This window comes from Ranitomeya variabilis, chromosome 1, assembly GCF_051348905.1.
Source record: "Ranitomeya variabilis isolate aRanVar5 chromosome 1, aRanVar5.hap1, whole genome shotgun sequence".
NCBI classification, from domain to species: domain Eukaryota; kingdom Metazoa; phylum Chordata; class Amphibia; order Anura; family Dendrobatidae; genus Ranitomeya; species Ranitomeya variabilis.
In genome coordinates, this window is record NC_135232.1 from 915,125,690 (window position 1) to 915,149,625 (window position 23,936).

General features: G+C 44.6%; 1 protein-coding gene across 3 annotated transcripts in view; it reads left to right on the forward strand.

Moving 5' to 3' along the window:
• Positions 1–3,102: 3,102 nt before the first annotated feature.
• ADAD1 (adenosine deaminase domain containing 1) overlaps positions 3,103–23,936 on the forward strand; it is a 245,787-nt gene continuing 224,953 nt past the window's right edge. Inside the window, exon 1 of one of the 3 annotated variants that reach the window (XM_077279075.1) lies at positions 3,103–3,330. The gene's annotated coding sequence lies outside the window, so the exon portion shown is untranslated. The remainder of the gene's footprint in view (positions 3,331–23,936) is intronic. The other 2 variants (XM_077279073.1, XM_077279069.1) reach the window with 2 other exon arrangements.

Genomic DNA, 23,936 nt, shown 5'->3' on the forward strand with positions numbered 1-23,936 from the left:
AAAAAACGAAAGTCCCCACTCAGGTTTGTCATCTGCTAACAGAAATATAGGGGGCTTCCACGTTACTGGAACACAAAGGCTCTGGAGAAAAGCTAAAAAGCAATCCAGCAAATGCCCCCTCCTTCTAAGCCACACAATGTGCCTAAGCCACATTTTTGTCAGGACTGTAGTGATGAGAGCCCGCTTAATTTACAGAATGTCGCCAGAAGCACATGCTGGGCGCAATGTACGGCACTAAAACGTACTGGGCAGTACAATGGCAGAAAAGCAATTTACACTCAACAACATCTAGTGCTACTTGTTTCTGGAAAATGCCCATGGAGTCAAAATTGTCACTACACCTGTAGATAAATTCCCAAAGGAGTGTAATTTCACTTGGGGGTGATTCTGCTGCTCTGGAGCTTTGAGACTCTGTACATGGAGTACGCAACTATTCAATGAAAATCTGTGCTCCAAGAGTCAAATAGTGCTCCATCACTCCAGAGTCTCGCTGTGTGGCTAAGCCGTACTGAACAGACACATATGGGTTATTTAGCAGAAATTGTGTGACAACTTTTGGTGCCATTTTTACCCATTTTTCCCATGTTAAAATGTAAATTCAAGGGTTAAAACTTTTTTTGTTGTAATAATGTAATTATGTTTTCTTCACCATCCAGTATAGGGTTCTATGACTCACCTGTGGTGTCAATAAGATTACATTGGCGTACATAGGATAAATTGTGTGACAAATTGAACCATTTGATTTTGCCTATTTATCCTTGGGAAAATGAAAAATTTGGGGCTAAAGCAACATTTTTGTGGGAAAGATATAATTTTTTTGTTTCGCAGCTCATGCTATAAATTTATTTTACGCGCCTGTGGTATCAAGGTGCTAACTACACGTCTAGATAAATTCCTTGCGGAGTGTAGTTTCCAAAATGGGGTCACTTGTAGGGGGGTTCAACTGTTCAGGCACATCAGTGGCTCTCCAAATGTAACATGCCACTCACAGACAATTCCATCAAAGTATAGCTAAAAAACGTTGTTCCTTCCATTCGGAGCTCGGCAGTGTCTCCTACCACACATGGGATGTCTGAGCACTCCTCAGTAGTTTTCATCCACATATGGGTTTCGGGAGAGATTGCACAACTAATTTTGAATTCCATTTTCTCCTGTTACCCTTGTGAAATTAAAATACCGTATTTTTCCGACTATAAGACGCACTTTTTTTCCTCCAAATTTGGGAGGAAAGTGTGGGTGCGTCTTATAGTACGGATATAGCATGTGGGGAGGGGGGCAGCAGCGAGTGGGATCACACTGTTATCCCACTTCAGGATGTCCCCGCTGCCCGGAATCAGCTGCTGGGGAAAGCACATGGCCCCGCTGATTAAGTGCAGTGAATATTTATTAGCGGCTCCCCACCCACCGACCAGCTGAGCGGTGAGCGGGGAGCAGCAAATGAATACTGCACTTAAGCAGCGACACACCGTTTCCCCAGCACTGATTCCGGGGAGAATCTGTGTGTCCGGGGGAGGAGGAGGCAGCAGCAGGGGCCAGGAAATCGCTGCATACCTGCGCTGAGCTGTCTGTGGTGCACAGGGAGGACCTGTGTGATGTCAGAAGTGGGCGGGCTGGAGCATCACATGGCAGCTCAGAGCCCTCCCTCTTCTGACATCATCACAGGTCCTTCAGACTCCCACCTAGAATCTGCAGCTTCCTCTTATGTCCTGCGCTGTGGAAAGGCAACAACAGGGAGGGCTCTGTGTGTGTGCAGCCATGGGATGCTCCAGCTTTTACCTCACAACAGTGTGGCTGGCTGCCACAATTAAGAGGTCAGTCTTTACAAAACACAATAAAGCACTCTGCCACTCCTTTGGTGAACTATAACTCCCAGCATGTCATAGGATCTGCAGGACATGCTGGGAGTTATAGTTCTCCCATGGGATTTTAAAGCAGCACTCCAGTGTTATTTTGCAGTGCTGGAGTGGTGCTTTCACTATAAGCCCTGTGCCCCCATTCTTAGGGCTCATTTCCACATGCAAGGCACGCGTCCGTATCTCGCATGTGGAAACTAAGCTGTGGAGCCGGCACTCCAGAGCGGAGCGTGCGGCCGCATAGGAACACATGGAGCTGCACAGCTCCGCTCCAAAGTGCCGGCGCCAGAGCTTGGTTTCCACATGCGAGATACGGACGTGTGCCTCGCATGTGGAAATGAGCCCTTATACTCACCCTCCAGCGTCTTCATATCGTACTTCACAGACACCACACTGGTCCCGCAGCTTCCAACATAATAACATACTATTATATATAATAACACCACATATAATAGTATGTTATTTATGTTATTAAATATTTTACCACATTTTTTTTGCTTCAAATATTTTTTTCCCTATTTTCCACCTCTAAAACCTGGGTGCGCCTTATAGTCTGGTGCGTCTTATAGTCCGAAAAATTACGGTACGTTGTAGTGGGGAAAAATGTGATTTTTATTTTTTTTATTTTCACGGTTCAGTGTTATGAACTCCTGTGAAGGCCCTGTGGGTTCAAGGTGCTCACCGTACCTCTAGATAAATTCCTTCAGGCCCAACCATTTTGGAAGCTAGACCCCTCAGGGAGCGTATCTAGCTGTGTGGTGAGCACTTTGAAACCATAACGATGAGCCGTGAAAATAAAAAAATAATTTTTCCCACTTTGTTTAAACACAAATTTTGCATTTTCGCAAGGGTAACAGCAGAAACTGAACCTCAAAATTTGTTGTGGAGCATCTCCTGAGTACACCGATACTGCAGGGCAGATTTTACCCTGAGGTGCCAGAACAGCAGAATCCCCCCATACGTGACCCCATTTTTACCAATTACACCTCTCAGTAAATTCAGCTAGGGGTGCAGTGATCATATTGACACACAGGTAGATCCCAGAATTTCATATCATTGGTCAGTGAAGAAAATATAATCTACATTTTTACCATCGAGATTGTGTGCTAGCCACAAATTTTGTTTGTGTGTGCGGGCTCATAGCTTATTATCACTAAAACTCTCTCTCCCTGCCAGCTATGGCGTGGTACACCATATGGCCGCCTAATGCCCCTTTGCCACGGGCACATATTTGTGGAAGAAGCATAGTTCCGACTGCACCAGGGTGAGGACGGAGAGCAGAAACACATTCGTTCGTATCCTTCCCCTCAAGGGACTACTTTCATTGCGCACATAGCAGTCACGGATACTCCGCCTAGATCACGTGCGGTGTATGGTTTCCTGCCATTGGCCGGGAGCTCAGTTCAGGTGGTTGGAGAGTTGCGCTTGGCTGGAGCTGCTGCGCTTGGCTGGAGCTACGTGGAGGCTGCACTGTGAGGTAACGTATGTCATTGTCACAGTGTGCCCTGTGTGAGTGGGGTGTGCGTGGGTCAGGTGTACACGTACGGGGCCTTTGGTGAAGTAGTAAAAGCACCATCATTGCCAGTTTTCCCGCCTAATCGTAGGAGTCGGTTTAGCCAAACGATACACGCTCCTGGACTCGTTCCTCTGTATGGAGGGGCAGCTTGTAGTCGGGTGACGGAGCGCACAGTCCTCTCTGCAGTCCAGGGACCCCAAACTTGTTCGTCCATGCACGATTTACCTGCTTGGCTGTAGGGAGCCCGAGCACAATATGGCGCCGCCAGGGTGAGGGTCTGTTAGGGTCGTGCGTGTATTGGGCAGCCCCTGTGGCACTTGCACACTGGCTTGTACGGGCACTGGCGCCATCATCCAGATGCAGACTGATGCCAGGGCTTCATGCTGACCACATCTGTGACCTGCTGTATGTGGTGACATGTTATGAGGCAGGACCAGGCATCTGACAGGGCTGGGCAGACACTTGTCACCATGTAGCCCACTCCTAGTGGGACCACTAAAAGCTCAGGGTGACTGTGGGTTAGGGGAGGGTCTCTACAGAACTACCTCTGCTGAGTGTCCATGTAGTGACTTGTGAATTATTGATTGCATGACACCATTTGGAAGAAACAAATTCTGGATTTTTGATCACAGCTTAAATTTTCTTGTCTGCATACATGGAATATGTCACTTGGAACTTGTGTATAACCTTTTTTTTTTTTTTTACAGAAAAATTACTGTGACCTGGGTACAATGCTAACGTTGATTTATTTATTTATTTTTTAACAGGTATAACAAAAATAAAAAAACCCACAATAATAAAATACAGTTCAGCAGGTGCCCTAATGCAAATACATGTAAAAGCAGCTGCAAAAATGGTTCAACTCTCAGAAAAATGGTAATTAAATTGGACACCGGATGGCATTCTTGAAAGGGTTAAATTATTTTTGGGCCACAAATCTAACACTGCAGACAAACAGATAGCAATGCTGCACATCTAACTCGAGTCACTCCAGCCTGACCCAAACAGGTTCTGGGCATCAGAACTGGCAGCAAAGTAGGCAAATAGCCAATTCTGACAGCAGTATGTGTGATGTGAGGAATCACAAGTCTAGTCACATAGAATGACTGTAGACTTGTAGCTTTAAGGCTATATCCAGGGTTACAAATGCACCGCGGCGTTCAGGATAAATGTGATTTAAAATGTTCCCAACAAAAGATTCAATTCAGTCCACAAGAAAAGCAAGTCCCCACCCAGTTCCGTTGACGGAAATATAGGGGACGCACATGTTACTTATAGCACAAAGACTCTGGAAAATGACTCATCACCTACCCCCGCCTTTACCACATTTAGTGGCCACATATTTTTCAGGAGGAGGGGTATAATTTCCAAGATGGGGTCGCTTGAGGGTGTTTTTCTGCTCTTCTACCACTTAGAGGCTCTGTATATGTAGTCAACCAGCTATTCTAGGAAAATGTGCGCTCCGTCCTTCTCGAGTTTCGCTGTGGCTAATCAGCAGTGTAAAGTCACGTGGTATTTCCACGTTTATCAGAAATTTTGATCAGTTTTGGTGCCATTTTTACCTATTTTTTTCATGTGAGAATGTAAAATCTATGGCTAAAACAACATTTTTGTGATATAAATGTATTTAATTTTTCTTCACTGACCAATGGTATAACGTTTTGTGACATACTCGTCGTGTCAATATGATCACTACACCCTTAGGCCGGTTTCACACGTAACTGTTTCGGTACGTTTCGTGACAGTTTTCTCACGTACTGGATACACTTGACACACGTAGACCCATTCAACTGAGGTCACTGTGACAGAGCTTGAACTGTCGCTACCTCATCACTTGCACTCTCCCATGGTCCTGAGGTCACAGGAGTTCATGCCGGCAGCGAGCACAGACTCGGTGACGTCACTGCTAGTTACGGAGCCTATGCCCGCTGCTTCTCATTCATTCCCCAGTAGTTTACAGCCGGAGTGGTCGCATCTTAGCACCACTCCGGTTGTAAACTGTACATTCCCCAGATATGGATTACACCATGGGACTTAACGCCGGACAGGTATGGTGTATTGTTGGTTTGTTGTTTTTATTTTTTTACAGGAGGTCAAGGGCGTCGCTTGGATTAACAGTATAATAAAGATGGCAAAACTGTGTGGTGTATAATTACATTAAAATTCTTTATTCTTACTGTGTGGTGTTTATTTAACCCTTTACCAACTATAGGATTATTAATGGATAGGTATCTTATTGACACCTCTCCATTACTAAGCCGGGCATAATGTCACAATAGCAAGGTGACATTAAAGGGAACCTATCACCCCGTTTTTTTCGGTATGAGATAAAAATACTGTTAAATATGGCCTGAGCTGTGCATTACAATAGTGTAGTTTGTGGACCCCGATTCCCCACCTATGCTGCCGAAATACGTTACCAAAGTAGTCATTTTCGCCTGTCAATCAGGCTGGTCAGGTCGGATGGGCGTGGCTTCTTCCCCCAGATATTGCGTAGTTTTCCGTTGGTGGCGTAGTGGTGTGCGCATGTCCAACGTCCCCAATCCTGCACGGGGGGGTGAAAATAGCAGCGATGTCCGTTATTCCATTGGTGGTCGGTGGGCGCGGCCATCTTCCTTTGGCCGCGCGTGCGCAGAAGCGGCGCTCTGCTGGCCGCGGCTTCAGGAAAATGGCCGCCGCGATCTCCATCTGCGCACGCGCGGCATCCCGTGGCCATTTTCCTGAAGCCGCGGCCAGCAGAGCGCCGCTTCTGCGCACGCGCGGCCAAAGGAAGATGGCCGCGCCCACCGACCACCAATGGAATAACGGACATCGCTGCTATTTTCACCCCCCCGTGCAGGATTGGGGACCTTGGACATGCGCACACCACTACGCCACCAACGGAAAACTACGCAATATCTGGGGGAAGAAGCCACGCCCATCCGACCTGACCAGCCTGATTGACAGGCGAAAATGACTACTTTGGTAACGTATTTCGGCAGCATAGGTGGGGAATCGGGGTCCACAAACTACACTATTGTAATGCACAGCTCAGGCCCTATTTAACAGTATTTTTATCTCATACCGAAAAAAACGGGGTGATAGGTTTCCTTTAACCCCTTCACCCCCAAGGGTGGTTTGCACGTTAATGACCGGGCCAATTTTTACAATTCTGACCACTGTCCCTTTATGAGGCTATAACTCTGGAACGCTTTGACGGATCTTGGCGATTCTGACATTGTTTTCTCGTGACATATTGTACTTCATGATAAATGTAAAATTTATTCGATATAACTTGCGTTTATTTGTGAAAAAAATGGAAATTTGGCGAAAATTTTGAAAATTTTGCAATTTTCCAACTTTGAATTTTTGTGCCCTTAAATCACAGACATATGTCACGCAAAATACTTAATAAGTAACATTTCCCACATGTCTACTTTACATCAGTACAATTTTGGAACCAAAATTTTTTTTTGTGACGGAGTTATAAGGGTTAAAAGTTGACCAGCAATTTCTCATTTTTACAACACCATTTTTTTTTAGGGACCACATCTCATTTGAAGTCATTTTGAGGGGTCTATATGATAGAAAATACTCAAGTGTGACACCATTCTAAAAACTGCACCCCTCAAGGTGCTCAAAACCACATTCAAGAAGTTTATTAACCCTTCAGGTGTTTCACAGGAATTTTTGGAATGTTTAAATAAAAATGAACATTTAACTTTTTTTCACACAAAATTTATTTCAGCTCCAATTTGTTTTATTTTACCAAGGGTAACAGGAGAAAATGGACCCCCAAAGTTGTTGTACAATTTGTCCTGAGTACGATGATACCCCATATGTGGGTGTAAACCATTGTTTAGGCGCATGGCAGAGCTTGGAAGGGAAGGAGCGCCATTTGACTTTTCAATGCAAAATTGACTGGAATTGAGATGGGACGCCATGTTGCGTTTGGAGAGCCCCTGATGTGCCTAAACATTGAAACTCCCTACAAGTGACACCATTTTGGAAAGTAGACCCCCTAAGGAACTTATCTAGATGTGTGGTGAGCACTTTGACCCACCAAGTGCTTCACAGAAGTTTATAATGCAGAGCCGTAAAAATAAAAAATCATATTTTTTCACAAAAATGATCTTTTCGCCCCCAATTTTTTATTTTCCCAAGGGTAAGAGAAGAAATTGGACCCCAAAAAATGTTGTGCAATTTGTCCTGAGTACGCTGATACCCCATATGTGGGTGTAAACCATTGTTTGGGCGCATGGCAGAGCTTGGAAGGGAAGGAGCGCCATTTGACTTTTCAATGCAAAATTGACTGGAATTGAGATGGGACGCCATGTTGCGTTTGGAGAGCCCCTGATGTGCCTAAACATTGAAACTCCCTACAAGTGACACCATTTTGGAAAGTAGACCCCCTAAGGAACTTATCTAGATGTGTTTTGAGAGCTTTGAACCCCCAAGTGTTTCACTATAGATTATAACGCAGAGCCGTGAAAATAATTTTTTTTTTTTTTCTCAAAAATGATTTTTTAGCCCCCAGCTTTGTATTTTTGCAAGGGTAACAGAATAAATTGGACCCCAAAATTTGTTTTCCAATTTGTCCTGAGTACGCTGATACCCCATATGTGGGGGGGAACCACTGTTTGGGCGCATGACAGAGCTCGGAAGGGAAGGAGCGCCATTTGGAATGCAGACTTAAATGGATTGGTCAGCAGCCGTCACGTTGCATTTGCAGAGCCCCTGATGTACCCAAACAGTACAAACCCCCCACAAGTGACCCCATATTGGAAACTAGACCTCCCAAGGAACTTATCTAGATGTGTTTTGAGAACTTTGAACCCCCAAGTGTTTCACTAAAGTTTATAGCGCAAAGCCGTGAAAATAAAAATTCTTTTTTTTTTTTCACAAAAATGATTTTTTAGCCCCCAGTTTTGTATTTTCACAACGGTAACAGGATAAATTAGACCCCAAAAGTTGTTGTCCAATTTGTCCTGAGTACGCTGATACCCCATATGTCGGGGGGAACCACTGTTTGGGCGCATGACAGAGCTCGGAAGGGAAGGAGCGCCATTTGGAATGCAGACTTAAATGGATTGGTCTGCAGGCGTCACGTTGCATTTGCAGAGCCCCTGATGTACCCAAACAGTACAAACCCCCCACAAGTGACCCCATATTGGAAACTAGACCTCCCAAGGAACTTATCTAGATGTGTTGTGAGAACTTTGAACCCCCAAGTGTTTCACTACAGTTTATAATGCAGAGCCGTGAAAATAAAACATCTTTTTTTTCCCACAAAAATGATTTTTAGCCCCCCAAATTTTTATTTTCCTAAGGATAACAAGAGAACTTGGACCCCAGAAGTTGTTGTTCAATTTGTCCCGAGTACGCTGATAACACATATGTTGGGGTAAACCCCTTTTTGGGCGCACGGGAGAGCTCAGAAGGGAAGGAGCACTGTTTTACTTTTTCAACGCAGAATTGGCTGGAATTGAGATTGGACGCCATGTCGCGCTTGGAGAGCCCCTGATGTGCCTGGACAGTGGAAACCCCCCAATTCTACCTGAAACCCTAACCCAAACACACCCCTAACCCTAATCCCAACGGTAACCCTAACCACACCCCTAGCCCTGACACACCCATAATTCTAATCCCAACCCTAATCCAAACGTAAATGTAATCCAAACCCTAACCCTAACTTTAGCCCCAACCCTAACTTTAGCCCCAACCCTAACTTTACCTCCAACCCTAGCCCTAACCCTAACCCTACCCCTAACCCTAAACGTGACTGAAATACGTGGCACTGAAATACGTGGCACTGAAATACGTGGCACTGAAATACGTGATACGTGGCACTTAAATACGTGGCACTGAAACACGTGGCACTGAAATACGTGGCACTGAAATACGTGATACGTGGCACTGAAATACGTGGCACTGAAATACGTGGCACTGAAATACGTGGCACTGAAATACGTGGCACTGAAATACGTGGCACTGAAATACGTGGCACTGAAATACGTGGCACTGAAATACGTGGCACTGAAATACGTGGCACTTAAATAAGTTGCACTGAAATAAGTGATATTCACATAAATACGTGGCACTGAAATACGTGGCACTGAAATACGTGGCACTGAAATACGTGGCACTTAAATAAGTGGCACTGAAATATGTGATATGTGGCACTGAAATACGTGGCACTGAAATACGTGGCACTGAAATACGTGGCACTGAAATACGTGGCACTGAAATACGTGGCACTGAAATACGTGGCACTGAAATACGTGGCACTGAAATACGTGATACGTGGCACTGAAATACGTGGCACTGAAATACGTGGCACTGAAATACGTGGCACTGAAATACGTGGCACTGAAATACGTGGCACTGAAATACGTGGCACTGAAATACGTGGCACTGAAATACGTGGCACTGAAATATGTGATATGTGGCACTGAAATACGTGGCACTGAAATACGTGGCACTGAAATACGTGGCACTGAAATATGTGATACGTGGCACTTAAATACGTGGCACTGAAACACGTGGCACTGAAATACGTGATACGTGGCACTGAAATACGTGGCACTGAAATACGTGGCACTGAAATACGTGCAACTGAAATACGTGGTACTAAAATACGTGGTACTAAAATATGTGGCACTGAAATACGTGATACGTGGCACTGAAACACGTGGCACTGAAACACGTGGCACTGAAATACGTGATACGTGGCACTGAAATACATGGCACTGAAATACGTGGCACTGAAATACGTGGCACTGAAATACGTGGCACTGAAATACGTGGCACTATGACTGTCAGAAAATGTTCATTAAACGGTTAGGGGTGAGGTTAGGGGTAGAGTTAGGGTTAGGGTTTGGATCCCTTTATCACCTTGATGGTGGTGGGTGGCTTTTCAGTGTGTTTTCTGTTTTTTTCGATAAAAATGCATGCGTTTTTAACGCAAACAAACGCATGTGCTTAAAAACGCAAGAAAATACTGCAGGTTGTATTTCTGAAAATGAACGCATGCAGAAAAAAACCGCATGCGTTTGAAAACGCGACCAAACGCGTACAAAAAAACCGCATGCGTTTTCAATGTTAAATATAGGGAAAAAACGCATGCGTTTTTTTGTGCAAAAAATGCTGCAGACAAAAACGCAAGTGTGAAACCAGCGACGCTTTTTATAGCAAAAAAGTTTTTGCGTCTCCACATTTTGAGACCTATAATTTTTCCACATTTGCTCCACAGAGTCATGTGAGGTCTTGTTTTTTGCGGGACGAGTTGACGTTTTTATTGGTAACATTTTCGGACACGTGACCGTTTTTGATCGCTTTTTATTCCGATTTTTGTGAGGCAGAATGACCAAAAACCTGCTATTCATGAATTTCTTTTGGGAGAGGCGTTTATACCGTTCCGGGTTTGGTAAAATTGATAAAGCAGTTTTATTCGTCGGGTCAGTATGATTACAGCGATATCTCATTTATATCATTTTTTTATGTTTTGGCGCTTTTATACGATAAAAACTATTTTATAGAAAAAATAATTATTTTGGTATCGCTTTATTCTCAGGACTATAACTTTTTTATTTTTTTGCTGATGATGCTGTATGGCGGCTTGTTTTTTGCGGGACAAGATGACGTTTTCAGCGGTACCATGGATATTTATATCTGTCTTTTTGATCGCGTGTTATTCCACTTTTTGTTCGGCGGTATGGTAATAAAGCGTTGTTTTTTGCCTCGTTTTTTTTTTTTTTTTCTTACGGTGTTTACTGAAGGGGTTAACTAGTGTGGCAGTTTTATAGGTTGGGTCATTACGGACGTGGCGATACTAAATATGTGTACTTTTATTGTTTTTTTTTTTTAATTTAGATAAAGAAATGTATTTATGGGAATAATTTTTTTTTTTTTTTTTCATTATTTTGGAATATTTTTTTTTTATTTTTTTTTACACATTTGGAAATTTTTTTTTTTACTTTTTTACTTTGCCCCAGGGGGGGACAATACAGATCGGTGATCTGTCAGTTTGCATAGCACTCTGACAGATCACCGATCTGCGAGAAGTACAGGCTGCTTCACAGTGCCTGCTCTGAGCAGGCGTCTGTGAAGCCACCTCCCTCCCTGCAGGACCCGGATCCGCGGCCATCTTGGATCCGGGTCTGGAGCAGGCAGGGAGGGAGGTAAGACCCTCGCAGCAACGCGATCACATCGCGTTGCTGCGGGGGGCTCAGGGAAGCCCGCAGGGAGCCCCCTCCCTGCGCGATGCTTCCCTGCATCGCCGGCACATCGCGATCATGTTTGATCGCGGTGTGCCGGGGGTTAATGTGCCGGGGGCGGTCCGTGACCGCTCCTGGCACATAGTGCCGGATGTCAGCTGCGATATGCAGCCGACACCCGGCCGCGATCGGCCGCGCTCCCCCCGTGAGCGCGGCCGATCGGCTATGACGTACTATCCCGTCGGCGGTCATACGGGCCCACCCCACCTCGACGGGATAGTACGTCAAATGTCGGGAAGGGGTTAATCCCTCATTACTCCGCTTGCCACCGCTACAGGGCAAGTGGGAAGAACCGGGCAAAGCTTCAGATTTGGCACGTCTAATAGATGTGCTTTTTTAAGGCTGGGAGGGCCCCATATCAATGGCGCCTTACCAGCCTGCACCTGTGAGTTTTGCCTGGTTGGTTTAATAACATAGGGGGACCTCACATCAGGTTCTTCATTAATTCTCCCCTGCTCGCCGGTAGAGCAGGGGAGAATGGATGAGAGCAGAGTTCAGCACCAGCCGCTAGGGAGCAGCGCTTAGGCTACGTTCACATTTGCGTTGTGCGGTGCAGCGTCGGCGAAGCAACGCACAACGCAAATGTAAAAGCATGCACAACGCAGCGTTTTGTGACGCATGCGTCCACTTTTGCATGTTTTTTGGCGCAGAAAAAACTGCATCATGCAGCGTCCTCTGCGCCCTGACGCATGCGTCACAAAACGCAAGTGCAACGCATGTCCATGCGCCCCCCATGTTAAATATAGGTGCGCATGACGCATGCGTCGCCGCGGCTGCGCCTGACGCAACGCTAATGTGAACGTAGCCTTACAGTAGCGCTACTTCCCTGGCGGCTGTCCATGTAGTACTGATGCGGCACATAGTAAACATACGGACACCGATGTCTCCGGTACCGGAAATAACAGGATGTGTGAAACCGCCCTTGGATGAGTTTGAGAGGTGTAGTTTGTAAATAGATGGATTCTGCTGAACTGAGAGGTCCATTTTTTTTTCCTTTCAGCCCTTATAAAAATTTGGGGCTAAAACAACATTTTAGCAGTACAAATTTAATTATTCTTTCCAGATCATCAATCCTTATGGCACCATGGAGGACATCCTTCTTATCCTTACTCGGCCAGGAAAAAAACGAGAGGTTAAAAAGACAGTCCCATCTCCACTCCTCAGTGTCTTTTCTAAGTACCACACCAGGATCGATGCAACAAAAATGTATTCTTTATACAAACGTTACGTCACATTAGTATAGAATTTCTCAGAAGGGAGGGTACTAGCCGGTCACATTAGTATAGAATTTCTCAGAAGGGAGGGATTAGCCATGCTGTAATGATGGATTCATGAAAACACAATTTCCGGTAGGTCTTATTGCCGCTTTCCAGGTCATCAATCCTGACTGCACCATGGAGATTTCCAAAGATTGGTGATCTAGGGTGGGACCACTGCATGAAGAACCGCCCTACCGAAGGCCACTTGTCCCGAGAGTACATCTAGCTTGTAATGTCTCAAGCAGGTATTCAGATTTGACCATGTTGCCGCCCTACATATCTGATCCACTGGTGCCCCACCTTTCTCTGCCCATGAGGTAGCAATGGACCTAGTTGAATGGGCACTAAGAGTTTCTGGGGGAGACCTTCCCTTAGCCTCGTAGGCCAGACCAATTGTGAACCTGATCCACCTAGCTATTGTTTATTTTGCCGCTCTCTTTCCTCTATTTGACCTGCCCAAATTGCATGAATAAGTTTGTGTCCTGTCTCCAGTCTCTAGTTGCATCTTAAGTAGTGGAGAACTGTTTTCCTAACATCTAGACAATGAAAGTGATTGTTCCTTAGGGTTTCTCGGGTGCTGGCAAAAGGAGGGGAGACCGACTTCCTGGTTCATGTTTGGGGTTAATACTACATTAGGGAGGAACGCTGGGTCGAGCCTCAAGACCAGTCGGTCCTCAAATATCCGTAAATGTGTCCCTTATAGATAGGGCCTTCAATTCCCCTATTCTTTTGGCCAATGTAATCGCTACTAGGAAAGCCGTTTTAAATGAGCCTACTAATGTACATATCATTTACTGGTTCATATGGATGTTTACAAAGTGCTTTGAGCAACAGGTTTAGATCCCAAGGCCTCAGCCTCTGTGTAGCTCTGGAGAACCTAGCTATCCAGGGGTGGGTAGATAGCGTATTTTACGACTCTCCCCTAAGGGCTGAAATATGTACCCTTCGAGTACTTGGTCTAAGACCCTTGTTGAAAACTCTGCAGTAACTGAAGAATTTTGGGAATGTCCAGGTGAGATGTATCTACCGATGACTCCCTGCAGTAAATGCAGAAGCACTTCTAAATCTTACTATATATATATATATATATATATATATATATATATATATATATATATATATATATATATATATATATATATATACACACACACACTCACCGGCCACTTTATTAGGTACACCATGCTAGTAACGGGTTGGACCCCCTTTTGCCTTCAGAACTGCCTCAATTCTTTGTGGCATAGATTCAACAAGGTGCTGGAAGCATTCCTCAGAGATTTTGGTCCATATTGACATGATGGCATCACACAGTTGCCGCAGATTTGTCGGCTGCACATCCCAAAGATGCTCCATACAAGGCAGGATGGATCCATGCTTTCATGTTGTTTACGCCAAATTCTGACCCTACCATCCGAATGTCGCAGCAGAAATCGAGACTCATCAGACCAAGCAACGTTTTTCCAATCTTCTACTGTCCAATTTCGATGAGCTTGTACAAATTGTAGCCTCAGTTTCCTGTTCTTAGCTGAAAGGAGTGGTACCCGGTGTGGTCTTCTGCTGGTGTAGCCCATCTGCCTCAAAGTTCGACGCACTGTGCGTTCAGAGATGCTCTTAGGCCTACCTTGGTTGTAACGGGTGGCGATTTGAGTCACTGTTGCCTTTCTATCAGCTCGAACCAGTCTGCCCATTCTCCTCTGACCTCTGGCATCAACAAGGCATTTCTGCCCACAGAACTGCCGCTCACTGGATTTTTTTTCTTTTTCGGACCATTCTCTGTAAACCCTAGAGATGGTTGTGCGTGAAAATCCCAGTAGATCAGCAGTTTCTGAAATACTCAGACCAGCCCTTCTGGCACCAACAACCATGCCACGTTCAAAGGCACTCAAATCACCTTTCTTCCCCATACTGATGCTCGGTTTGAACTGCAGGAGATTGTCTTGACCATGTCTACATGCCTAAATGCACTGAGTTGCCGCCATGTGATTGGCTGATTAGAAATTAAGTGTTAACAAGAAGTTGGACAGGTGTACCTAATAAAGTGGCCGGTGAGTGTGTATATATATATATATATATCTAGCAGAGGTTGCAGGTTTCCGGTTTGCTTGAAGGGTAGATATCACATCGTTGGACAATCCTCAGGATCCATGCTGATAGCCATCTTAGCAGAGGAACCATCTCTTGAGCCAGAAGGGCTCCACCAAGATGATCTTTTCCCTTTCTTCCTGTACTTTCCTCAGTACTCTCAAAACCAGAGGAAGAGGGGGAAATGCGTAGGAAAGCTTCTCTCCCCATTGTTGGGAATGCATCGACCCCCCCCACTGGACCGTCTAGGGGGTTTTCTCTGAAAGTGAATAGATCCACTCGTGGAACCCCCAGCGTTGACACAGCATGCCGGACACTTCCTCGTTCAGTTCCTACTCCGACGGGGATATCTTCTGCCTGCTCAAGAAGTCTGCCACCTGGTTCCTGGATCCTTCCAGGTGTACTGCAGAGACGGATACCACCGTCTTTTCTGCCCATTTGAAAATCTTCCTTACTAGGTCTTGCAGGGCAGGATGTTTCAGCCCCCCCCCCCCCCTTTGATGGCGAAAGAACGCCACCGTTGTTGTGTTGTCAGACAGGATCTTTACATGTCTGCCCCTGACAGTCTACTTGACCTCTAGTAGCACCTTCCATACTACATGCAGTTCCCTGAAGTTCGAGGATTTGGATCCCATCTCCGGACTCCACTCTCGATGGGAGTATCTTCCTTCCGAATGGCTGCCCCAGCCCAGTTAACTTGTCGGAGGTGATCACGGTGCAAGGGGAAATTATCCAGGGAACGCCCACCTGGAGGTTTTCCATAGTGGTCCACCATCGTAGAGATTCTCTCACCAGGAGGGATAGGGGTATCGGTGTCCATTCCATTGACGCTTGTCCCAGGCAGATAGAACTGTGCCCTGGAGTTCCCGTGAGTGGAACTGTCTCCACCGTATGCAGGGGATACAAGAGATAATCAGTCCTAGCTTCTCTGATGGAGCAGCGGCTTCCCATAAATTGGTGGATTTTTTTTCCCCTCATAGCTATCTGCTTTTCTTCTGGTAAGAAACATGTTCTTAGTTGGGAGTCTAGAAGAAACCCTAGGAATCTCTTACTGGATTCTGGAAAGAGATCCGACTTCTCCCAATTTGTGACCCATCCCAGCCTCTGAAGTGTGGAAATCGAGGTCTTGTAGTGCTCCATGAGTTGTTCCTTGGAGCTGGCTATGATCCGGAAGTCGTTTAGGTAGGGAACTATGATGATATCCAGTTTCCTTAGATAGGCGACTAACTCTGCCACTAGCTTGATGAATACCCTGGGTGCTGAAGCTAGACCAAAGGGAAGACAATGGAACTGGTAATGACGGACTCTTCCCCTGGACCGTCAGAGCAAACTTTAGGTATCCCTGAAATTAAGCACAGACGAGAACGTGCTGGTACGTGTTAAGTCTAGGGTACACATCACCGCATTCCCATCTAAGGGGAATTGTAGATCTGATGGACTCCCATCTTGGAACTTTTTGTATTTTATGCAGCGGTTCAGGCTCTTTAAAGTTATAATTGACCTGCTCTCTCCTGAGGGTTTTTTTTTTTTACCGAGAAGAGACTGGAGTAATGGCCCTTGCACTTTTCCTTTTGCGCACCGGGACTACTGCCCCGATCTTTAGGAGATCCTGTACATCTGTGCACATGGGGGAAATGGCTGACTGAAGGTGGGAGTTTATGATGAACCACACTGGGGGGAGTTGGGTTTCCTGATATCTCCTGCCAGCCCCCCAGTAATTGGCCTAGCTGTCCCCCCACTCTCACGCCATCACTTTCTACCTGAGCCTGAACTAAAAATGGAGTCCTTACCCCTACCTCCCTTGAGGTAGCTCCATCTGCCTGTTTTGCCCTTTCCTTTATAGCCTCACCTCTGGCTTTGTTTGGGCTTACGAAAGGGCTGATATTTCTTTGGTGTCTCCTTGCGGAACCCTTTATTTTTGTCTAATGCCTTTTCTAGGATATCGTCTAGTACAGGCCCAAATACTTTAATACCTGAGAAGGGAATGGAACACAGCTTGTTTTTGGACTGTGTGTCCCCTGACCATGCTTTTAGCCAGTTAGCTCTCTGGGCGACATTGGATAAGGACCCATTCCTGGCTGCAAATCTTAACACATTCTGCTCATGCATCAGCCAAGAATCCGGTCGCTAGCTTCAGGAGGGGAAGGGATTTCAGGATGGTGTCCCTGGGGGTCTTGTATCTCAGGTGTTCCTCCAAGTCATCAACCCATAAATGCATAGATTGAGCCACCGAAGTTGCTGCGATGTTATGCCAAATTATGACTGCCGAGGGTTCCCAGGTTCTCTTTAGCAGGCCGTCTGCCTTCCTATCCTTGGGTTCTTTCAGGTTGGAGGAGTCATCGAACAGTATTGAGGTCCTCTTCACCACCTTGGCAACTGGAAAATCGATCTTAGGTATGTCTTCCCAGGTTTTGATGTCCTCTGGCTCAAAGGGAAGGCAAAGTTTGAAGTCTCTGAGAATAACCAGTCTCTTTTCCGCATCCTCCTACTCTTCCATGATCATTGAGCAAATGTGGCTGTTGACCGGGAAGACTCTCTTCCTCTGGGACCGTAACCCTCCAAACATCTCGTCCTGTACGGAGAGGGGTTTGGGGGTTTCCTCCACCTGCATGGTATTCCTTACTGCACGGAAAAGTTCGTCTGTGAACTCGGAGGAAAAAAAAAAGATCTTTTCCCTCCCTCTGGTGGGTCGGTCCCTTTTTCCTGGTTGGGTTCATCCGACATCGTCTCTTCAGAGGACGCTTCTGAACCGGGCCGGGCAGTGAGGCATGCACCTGGACTAGCCCTGAAATCGAGGCCTGGACCTCTTCTCTGATTGTGGACCTCATGTCCGATAGCCAAGCAGTCTGCTCTATTAATAGGTGCTTCTGCCAGGTGTCCGGTAGTTTGATGTTACAGATAGCACATCTTTACCCTTTCCTGACTTCTTGCTATCCTTTTTAGGAGTTGCTGTGGCAGGTGTCCCACCATCCCCCCCAGAATACACCGAGTAGATGCCATGTGTTTCTATGTTTTGGGTGAGGGCTTAAAGTGGGTGTCTTTTACAAGCTTACTCACGTGCTCCTGGCTCTGTTCCAAGCCAAGCTCAGTTCTTGCAGAATCCTCCACCATGTCTAAGCATACAGTAGAGCATACATAGGTTTTTAGGATCCTATCTAAAAGATACCATCGGGATTCCGCCGCTCGCATGTCCTCACTGGATCCTCCTTCCTGCGTTCAACTGCGCACACTGGTCGCGACCCGGAAGTGCCACTTCCTGGCCCGCAGATATGACGTTGCCACAGGGATTCAGCGTGCCCGGAGGCTCACAACCCATGAGCAGCTCTCACTGAGACAGGCTGAGGGACCCACCCATCAGAGGGTTTTGGCTTCAGACTACTTGACAGCGGGAAGGTAGAGACTGGATACCCCGATCCACACTGGTATGCCATGTACAGCCAGGGATAGGAGCTTGCTCTCATCATTCCTATCCTCACTGGGACAGGAAAAACACTGAGGTGTATGTTTCCATGTTCAGTATTTGCAACGCTTTGGATGCAGCTCCGTCCAAAGCGCTGCTGGCTTTTGTACGCGCGGTGATTCCGCATGTGTTAATTGAACCATGCGGAATCACCGCATCCTATACATAGACTGTGACATTTATCTTACTGAGACTGAGCGTCTCTGCAAGATAAATACATGCTGCGGTCTATAAAGACGCGCCGCATGTGCGTATACGCAGTCTGCCACCTGCGTCTTTGAACGCATAGTGGAGATGGGATTTCATATAATCCCATCCACTGTGCTGTAACATCCCCCCCCCCCCCCCGGTAATTGTGTTTCCAGAAATTCATCCTGACAGCACCACGGAGGACGTCCTTATCCTTAGGGTATGTTTCCACGTTCAGTATTTGCTGCGTACAGCTGCAGCATCCAATCCGCAGCGCCCAGATGTGGGTCTAATTACCGTTTTGTTCACCACCCAATGGTATAAATTTCTGTGAGGCACATGTGTCAACATGCTCACTGCACCCCTAGATAAATTCATTGAGAGGTGTAGTTTTATTAAAATAACCACATATTGGGGATTCCTGCTGCTCTGGCACCTCAGGGGCTCTTCCAATGTGACATGGCACCCTCAAACCATTCAAGCAAAATCTGAAGTCCAATATGGTGCATCTTCCCTTCAGAGCTTTGCACAGTGCCTCAAAAGTAGTTTTTGAGAACATATACCCAGGACAAATAGCACAACAAAATGAATGGTGAATTTTCATCAGTTACTCTTGTGAAAATTTAGAAATTTGGGCTAGAAGAACATTTGTGAGGATTTTTTTTTTTTTTAAACCGCTCTACCTAAAAACTTTTGTGAAGCTCCTTGGGGTTCAAACTGCTCACCACACATCTAGGTACATTCCTTGAGGTATCTAGCTTCTAAAATGAGGTCACTTGTGAGGGGGTCACTATGGTCTTAGGGACATCAGTTGCTTTCCAAACGCGACTTGGCGTTCGTTCTAATTTCCAGCCATTTTTGCTTTAAAAAAAATCAAATGGTGCTTCTTCCCTTCCAAGCGCCTAAACAGTAGTTTTCCTCCACATATGGGGTATCGGCACACTTGAGAAATTTCACAGCAAATTTTGAAGTCCATTATCTATTTTTACCCTTAAAAAAAATTGGGGGTGTGGGGCTAAAGTTAATAAACTTATTGAATGTGGTTTTGAAGACTTTGAGGGGTGCAGTTTTTAGAATGGTGTCGCTATTGGGTATTTTCTGTCATATATGCCCCTCAAAGTCACTTCAACTGTGATGTGGTCCCTTGAAAAATTGCTGATAAACTTTTAATCCCTCTAAGTTCCTATTTTTTTTTTTTTTTAACTCTTTAGTTAGGAATGTTGAAATGAATGACAGCATAATTGTACACAAAAAAGAGAAAAAGCAAGTGTGTACACTTGAGTATAACACTCATTTTATATATGGGATACAAACTAAGGGAATCTGGGATAGGAAGAGAGGAAAAGAGGGGTACCGAACAGGGGAAGGAGTGGTGGTGGGGAGGAAAGGAGGGAAGTCTTGTTGAGAAGTAGCTAATATTCTCCTTTAAAGTGGGGAAACTAAAAACAAATTTAGTTATATGTTGCATAAGCATAGTTGGTTGCTTTATTCCAAGATTTATAGCATACTGTATATACTCGAGTATAAGCCGACCCGCGTATAAGCCGAGACCCCTAATTTTGCCACACAAAACTGGGAAAACTTAATGACTCGAATATAAGCCTAGGGTGGAAAATGCAGCAGCTACCGGTAAATGTCAAAAATAAAAATAGATACCAATAAAAGTAAAATTAATTGAGACATCAGTAGGTTGTGTTTTTGAATATCCATATTGAATCAGGAGCCCCATATAATGCTCCATACAGTTCATGATGGGCCCCATAAGATGCTCCATATTAAAATATGCTCCATATAATGCTGCACAAATGTTGATTATGACCCCATAAGACAGGTGAATATGCCCCCGTTATACTCACCTGCTCCTGGCGCGGTCCCTGCACATCCCTGGTTCTATGGGTGCCGGCAGCTTCTTCCTGTGTTGAGCGGTCACATGGTAAAGCTCATTACAGTAATGAATATGCAGCTCCACCCCTATGGCAGTGTAGTCGGGTCCATATTCATTACTGTAATGAGCGGTACCATGTGACTGCTCAACACAGGAAGAAGCTGCCGGCGCCCAGAGAACCAGGGATGTGCAGGGACCGCGCCAGGAGCAGGTGAGTATGATTAGACAGCTGCTGCTCCCCCTCCCCTGCCGACCCCTGGGAATGACTTGAGTATAAGCCGAGAGGGGCAATTTCACCCTAAAAAAATGGGCTGAAATTCTTGGCTTATACTCGAGTATGTACAGTAATCTTTTTTTTGATATTCATGCCATTGGTGCCAATTTTCATGGAGCTTGTCCTTGAGTGAGTCAAGTGGATGTCCTTTTTTTTTTTTTTTTTTTTCTGTTTCAAAAATTGTGCTGATGTAAATTAGACATGTGGGCCATTCCATGTCAAGTGAACCAATGATTTTTACCACTATATTTTTAATTCTTTTGAGATTTTGTTATTTGGTAATAGTGTGTCAGAGAATGCAAAATGCGAAGAAAAAAAAATTCTAGATTTTCTAGAATTTTTTTTTTTTTTTTATTTATTTTCAAAGTTCGGAAAAAGTGCGAATTTCGGTGTTGCCTGCCTTTACATTTCTCCCCATAACTCAGGCTAGAAAAGAGATAGAGAAACAAAATAAACACCATTCTACTCAACTGTACAGGCTTTCACCAGATATGTCACAAGAGTATCTTTGATAATAATTTACCTATGCGAACGCAGGCGCAAAACTTTAAAACGCATTTCCGAAAAAAACTAATTTAAAAATTTCAAAAACTGCACATGTGCCTGCTATGCTCCTATTCACATCTGTACCAAAATACAAGATGGGATCATGATGGGATCATATTTTAAAAAATAAAACTATTACAGTGTCAGTTCAAAAATCTTGATTTCAGATCTGTTCTGCCTGTGGTGTAGAAGTGTGGGGTCTGTATTTACCGAAATAATCCATGATTGTTAGATATTCCTGTATTATTTTATGATGTTACCACATAGAAGCAGGAGAGGACAGAGGAGAAGCTTTGTTAGGGCTGAGAATGACCAGGGGTAGACGGTGACTACAGAGCAGACAGGCCGGCAGCTCCTGCCTCCAGAGGCCATATTCACACCAAATCTTATCACCCAGGCAACTCCTCAAATGTAGGGAGAAAAATACTCTAAACATCCAGTTCATGTATTGTTCAAACCAGGACTACGAAGAGGAGGAGAGTTTGTTATAACATCAGTTACAGGAAGCAGAACCCATCACAGGGACTCAGCAATACCGGACTGTCATCCCATGTAGTGGAAATAAAGACAGTGACGTCCATGACGTGGTAGAAGGCGGCACAAGATCGGCAATGGATGAGAGAACTGGTGATGTGACCTGTGAATATGATTAGCGCTGACGGCTACTGGACTCTCCAAAGATTGTGAAAATGAAGACGTAGAAGTTTTCTGCACTTTCTGGTTCAGCTCCGTCCTATGTGTATCCAAGAAAATCAGACATTGTAAAAGTGAACAAAAATCAGATATTAACTCAGGTGGAGCCGAACACCATGACAGGCCGCACATACTCAGACACAGAAGGAAATGGCCATTGCTAGTGAGCGCTTATGGACAAGATCACATTTCACCCACTAGAAGGGACACACTGATGATAGAAGCCCAGTGTAACAACCTACTATTAATTGTTTGATTAGTTCATATTTTATAGAACGAGGATTTAACTACTGTACTATTCTTAAACACTTCAGAAATGACAGGTTTAGTGATCTAGTAGAAAAAAATTTGTTCCATGTATAAATAGGTGGTAGAAATATTGGTTCTTTTAATCTTGTTTTTAACATAACTAGGACGAGACTGTATTTAGAAAACCACACTTGAGGATGTGATCACCTTTTATCTTTTGGCTTGTTCAATGAATTCAGGTTGAAAATGCTGAACAAATTGTGTTATGATTAAGATGCATTTATTCTGGCACTTCGATATTTGTTTTTTGTGTTTCTTTATTGTTACATATAAATGTTGAATGCAGTAAGTTGTAATTTGAAAAGAAAAAAGGAAGAAACTCACACAAACATAAAATCAGATGATTCAAGGCTTAAAGAAAAAATACAAATGTGATAGATCCCTGTACAAATATAAACAAGGACACAAGTAACACACATGCATGTTTTCACAATTTTAAAACATACGTTTTTTTTAGAATTGCGCATCAAAATTTTTAATTTGATTTCTCCAAAACAAAATATAAAGAAACATAGTCTTGTGACATATCAAATGAAAGCCAGTACCGTTCTGAGAAAAATGATGCCTCTCCCACCTCTATATCTTAATTCTAGCCCGAGATATAAAAAAAAATGTAAAGCCATACCAGGCCAAAATCCATGCTTTTTCAAAACTTTAAAAATCTGTAAAAAATTAACTGATGAAGAATATTTTTTTTAACTTTTAATTTGTAATTAACTAAAGTTGTACTTCATAAAAACAAAAAATAAAAAAAATCTAAAGACGTAAGGTAAAAAAAAATATTCATATTTGGATCACTTGATATGGAATGACCCATGTGCGGCTTAAGGAAAATGGCCGCCGCGATCCCCATCTGCGCACGCGCGGCATCCCGCGGCCATTTTCCTGAAGCCCCGTGCAGCAGAGCACCCCATCTGCGCACGCGCGGCCTCAGGAAGATGGCCGCCCCCACCGATCACCAGGGGAATAGCGCAGATCGCGCTCTTTTCCCTCAGCTGCGCACTGGATTCGCCAGTTGGACATGCGCAAACCACTACGCCACCAACGAACAGATAAGCAAGATCTGGGGGAAGAAACAGCGATGTCACCACGCCCATTTGACCAGACCAGCGTGAGTGACAGCCCAAAACGGCGACTTTACAAAGGTATTTCGGCAGCATAGCTGGGGAATAAAGGCACAAAAAAGACACTAATGTAAAGCCCACCTCTGCCCCTATTTAACGCTATTTTTATCTCTTTAAAAAAACGGGGTGACAGGTTCCCTTTAATTTTTAAATCTGACCACTGTCACTTTATGTGGTTATAACTCTAGAACGCTTCAATGGATCCCAGTGATTGAGACTGTTGTTTTTTTGTTGTTGTTGTTGTTTTTTTCATAACATATTGTACTTTATGATAGTGGTAAAAATTTCTTCAAAATTAGTTTTGTGAAAAAAAAATGTAAATTTGTAAAAAATGTCAATTTTTTAACTTTTAAGTATTATGCCCTTAAATTAGTGTTATGTCACACAAAATAGTTGATAAATTTCTCACATGTCTACTTTACATCACAATTTTGCAAACATTTTTTACTCGGACTCCCATGACAGCACGACGAGAGAGGGGATCCGCCCAT